The following is a 5060-nucleotide window of genomic DNA, read 5'->3' on the forward strand; positions in this document are numbered from 1 at the left end:
TTACATGGTTTGGATGTTTTCTGTTGGTCTCCTGCAAACTCAGGCAGCCTCTAAATATTTGGCACCTATATGCAGTATGCATTTCAGTAAAACAGCCTCACATTTTAAATTCATTTTTAATTCAATGAGTATTTCTCTACTATGAGAGGCCCTGAAATGGCACACTCAAAAATGTTGGGTCTGCAGGATAGCTTGACGGGAGCTCTCCATGGTGCTGAATTCGATCTCCTGAACGCTCCAGAACAGTCACAATTTGTAAATCTTGAGGGAAAAAAGTCGGGTTAGAGATGTGAATGTAAATTGTCACCAGTATTTGTTAGGGATCACAGACTTTTTTTTTAAATGATCTGCTTCAAATGGTCAATTCTGAAATCTGTGCTTGTAAAGTGCAAAATAGAGCGCAGCTGACAAGTGTGATTTCTCACAAAGTAATTGGAAAAATAAGCAGACACCTTTGTCCAACTCTGACTTTATTTGTGGTTACATCATTACAAATCAGGCATTCAAATTACATAAAAAGGTCAACAATATCAAACGTTCTCTGCACCTCTGTATCAGGCTGCAGCTCAGTATAAACATTTGTTCTGCATAAAAATATTACTAAATTTACTGCATTTTCATCAAATTATAATACAAAGGTGTTTTGTTTCTGTCAGCCTTGTGAATCACTTCTATGCAATAAACATTTTTATGAACACAATTTGGCTCATTCTCCATACTACCTAACTGATAAAATAATATATATGATAAAGCCGGTTCACGTTATGACAGCCGGGTTTGTCCGAGTTGCATGAAAAGACCTGCCTGCCTCCTTTGTGGGCTAAGCCTACATTAGACTTTTATAATTGGAATTTTCCACTTTTTTAAATACACTTTTATATAGATTGACGCATAAAAGCCCTGAGTTTAGGCTTTTATTAAGCCAAATGTCCTTCACAACGCAAAGCCACATCTTGAATGATGCGTTGTCAGACGCGCGCCTGTAGATGGCATTGGTTTACGTGTTAATTCCATCCTGCCATCAGCAGCTTTTTTGTTTAATCCCTTTAGTTAGGTTTGACCCAGAGCTTTCAGACACATAAAGATGTGTTTGCGGGAGCTGCTGGAATTGTTTGGTTTGTTGTGAAATTTAAACGTGCGATTTTGGCCCAAACTGCCAACATAACCTCTTTGGAGATGTTTCACACTAGCACGATCTTCCATAAAGGAAATTAAAGAGGAAATTGGAAAATCTGGTAGCATTTATTATCATTTTAACATTTTGCAACGTCAGATCACGTCTGGTTAAAGCGCTGTATTTTTAGACCAGTTAAACTGGTTTACCTCAGGCGTACTTTTAAAAAAATGAGGCAAACCTGTCAGTATCATAGATTCAAAATAAAGTTAACAGTGAAGGCAGCAATGAATTTAAATCGGCCTACTTTCAAGACATTGCTATATAAATAAAAGTATGCGTGCTGCGATTTAAAAATACTCTGAATAAAGATGCGCTATTTGAGTTGGCGGCTGATTTTTATTTATTTATTTTTACAATTAAAACAAAAAGCAAACGCCTATTAAAGTGCGCATTGCGCACATGCAGTGAAAGCATCCTACACACACACACACACACACACAGAGGCCTGTTGACACGCATGCACACACACGCACGCTGCGGAGTGACAGTCCAGCAGTCAGCTTTGTGCCATGCAGGCCCGTGAACGCCACCGAGCCAAAATAACGCGCCGGTGACCGAACGTGAAGCACGATGCTGTGTAGATTCCTCTCTTGGCATTCACCGCGTGCCTTAATTGTATGGACATTAAATCAAGGTCCGCTGTGAACACGCAGAGTGATAACCCCTTCTCCCCTGCAGACGGGTGCACGCCGAAGACACACACAAACCTGCGGCGGAGGATGCAACAAGACAGCGCCACTGCGATTTTTTTTTTTAAGCAGCCTCCCGTTTCCGTGCACGCTCACAGGCACGTCTCAAGCTGATTTTGGTACGTCACAGTCACGCACGAACGTGCGCGCACGCACGCACTCAAATCTAAAGCCGATTTACAGCACCAGTGACGCGCGCGGCCACATTCCTCCCCAGAGTCTCTTTATGTACGCGGTAAAATATTGATATCACTGCGCCACAGCTTGACACTACAAAAACAAACGAAAAAACAACATCCATCCCCAAATCGGAGGACGTCACGTAAAAGCCTGCGCCTTTGTATTTTTTTTTTTTTTTTTTTGCAAACACTCGTAACCCGGCTTGTGCGTCTTTACGCGTCACTCCGCGGGACACCCATTGTCCTTCATCCTAACGGTTCAGGTTACAAGCAATACACAAACATACGAGTGACACAGAGAAGAAAGCAAAAGTGACAGATAGAAGGCATACATCCCACTGCGAGCAGCACTGTATGTTCCATTTGCAGCTCCCCGGCGTGTCCATGATCGACGCCCTCAGACAAAACGCGCGCGATGCCTCCTCTCTCCTCTCACACAGATGACAAACTGCAGGGGGGGGGGTTTTCGTCAGGGTGCAATTGGGAAGAAGAAGAAGAAGAAAGCATGTCGTTTTCTATGCGCCAGACGGCGCACTAAAACAGCAGAACAGAGGTGCAGTTTTTTTCTGAGGTTGGAGGCAGGAGGGGAGAAAAAAATCTTCACAAAGGTCCTCTCTGCACGAAGAGTCACCCGGTACGTGTCTTTTTAATCTGACTCATTTCAGGCACAATCCAGCCCTGTGGATGTCACCCCCACCCTCTCTCTCTCTCTCTCTCTCTCTCTCTCTCTCTCTCTCTCTCTCTCTCTCTCTCTCTCTCTCTCTCTCTCTCTCGGGCTGTGTGATCCACTGTCTCCCGGATTAGAGCGCCCCTCTCTTCCCAATGTAGACAATTGCGAGTCTCCGCTGATTGGGCTTCAACGGAAAATGATTACATGGGCAAACGGTGACGTCATGGCTCAGAACCCAAGTCCTCTCCTCCTTCTTACCCCCACCACTCCCCCATCCCCATTAAAACCAAATCCTCATCAACCCCCAATGTCCTTGAAACCACAGGCTTGACTTTCTGCGGCAGCGTCATGCGCTCGTTTCCAGATCATAGCCGCAGCCGATATTTGGAATTATATTTTCAATGTTTGCATCCAGGGTGATTGCGCATCTTGTCTGCGGCAGTAACCGCCGCTTGTATTGGACATGCTCAACTGTGACTCTCGTTATTGTCAAAGTTTTGTTTCTTAACACACACACACACACACACACACACACACACACACACACACACACACACACACACACACACACACACACACATATATATATATATATATATATATATATATATATATATATATATATATATATATATATATATATATATATATATATATATATATATATATATATATATATATTCAGACAAAAAAGTCCCTTTCTATTATTTGTTTTTCCCGCTCTATAACCTGAACATGAAAAAAACTCCAAATAGTTAACTTTCTGTGCAAAATAAATGAGAATGGTTATGCGCATAATTTATTTATTTATTTACCTTTTGACAAAACGTAGTTACTTCGTGTTTGCAGTTGTGATTGTGGATATTCGTTTCTTTTTTCAGTTTCACATCCACATTTCTAAATTATTTTTGTTTTTTCACCTAATATTACACGTCATATTTGTTACAAAGCACGTAGTTATGTCTTCTGCAGTGTCAAACAGAACTGTTTCTAAATATTTTCGCATTCATTTTTATATTTTTTAAATTTATATTTTTTTTATTTATGTATTTATTTTACAACCTGCATCATCAGTTAGTGTATTATTTTTCAAGTTTGCCCACAACATTTCCAGCTATTTCTAGTCAGATTTTACGCTACGCAGCTCCAGGATTCTAATAAAACAGGAACAGGAAAATATTGATTCTGTCCCGGAAGAAAATGTCACTGGATTTTTAAATGTGCCTCCCACTGCTGGCTGAACAAAGAAATGGAGAGGGGGAACCATCGGTGGCGTTTCTGAGGAAGCCGTTGCCCTTTACGCACCATCTAGTTTTTTTAAAAAACGAATGTAATTTCTTTTAGCTATTTTAATACCAATCCTTGTGTTTAATCGCAGTCCCACCGCAATCTGCACCTCAAACGAACTTCTTGGATTTGCATTCAGGCAGATAACTAATTTCCTGCAGGCCTGTTCAGAACCCTCAGCTCAAAATGAGGGGAATGCGCACAGCCGGCGGTGTTGAAGAGCACCTGCTATACGGGAGAAGCGTCCTTTGTCCCAAATATGACAAATCCACGTCGGATCCAACCCCCAAAATCCTTTGTTTGGCTTCTTCCTGCCGTCGGTGCGTCTATGCTGCTCCGGCGCACCTCGTGTCCATTTGATGCAGCCAAAAAATTAAAAAGAAAAAAGAAAGAAAGAAACCAAAAGGCCCTTGGTGCGGACTCCGGAGGCTGCAGCAGCAGCCGACGCGTCGTGCCGCACTGTGCGCAAACTGGCCGCGTGTCTCTCCTCCAAGCGAGACGAAGCAAAGAGAGAGCGAGCCTGTGCAATTGAAATTTCTTCCCTCGTCTCTCCCTCCGTTGGAGCTGCACGGCCTCCACATCTTAAGCTGAATGAAGGGGAGAGTCGTCCCTGTGCATTACAATGACACCCAGGCCCCATTCATTCAGTCACTGTCTAATGGTCTTTGGACAGCAAATGCACCCCCATCGGGGGGTCACAGCTCCCTTATTACACCTCCCCAATCCCAACACGCAGCCTCCCACAATAGCCCCAACAAAAGAGAAAGGAGAGTCGGCCCCATGTGTGAATCGCGGCTCCTGGACTTTGGAGGTGCACGTTAGAAGGAAAAAAAAAGGGTGGTGGTGGTGTGTGTGTGTGTGTGTGTGTGTGGGGGGGGGGGGGGGGGTGTACTCCTGCACATTGGAATTATGGTGCCATACACACCGCGGTTGCATTTGATTTTGCGTCGCCACCAAAACGCGTTTGGTAAACAAATGCGCTTTTCCTCCCTTTTTTTGCCTGCAACGCGCGCAGCTGGTGAAGATTGAAACATTAAAAAAAGCAGACGCTTTATGTA

General features: G+C 43.3%; 1 long non-coding RNA gene across 1 annotated transcript; it reads left to right on the top strand.

The window, feature by feature from the left end:
- Nucleotides 1-2557: 2557 nt before the first annotated feature.
- LOC117512529 lies at nucleotides 2558-4826 on the top strand. Its single transcript, XR_004561318.1, has 2 exons — nucleotides 2558-2679; nucleotides 4142-4826. It is a non-coding gene; the product is annotated as an uncharacterized LOC117512529 (long non-coding RNA).
- The last annotated feature ends 234 nt before the right edge of the window (nucleotides 4827-5060 follow it).

The sequence above is a fragment of the Thalassophryne amazonica genome, chromosome 6 (assembly GCF_902500255.1).
Source record: "Thalassophryne amazonica chromosome 6, fThaAma1.1, whole genome shotgun sequence".
Lineage (NCBI taxonomy): Eukaryota > Metazoa > Chordata > Actinopteri > Batrachoidiformes > Batrachoididae > Thalassophryne > Thalassophryne amazonica.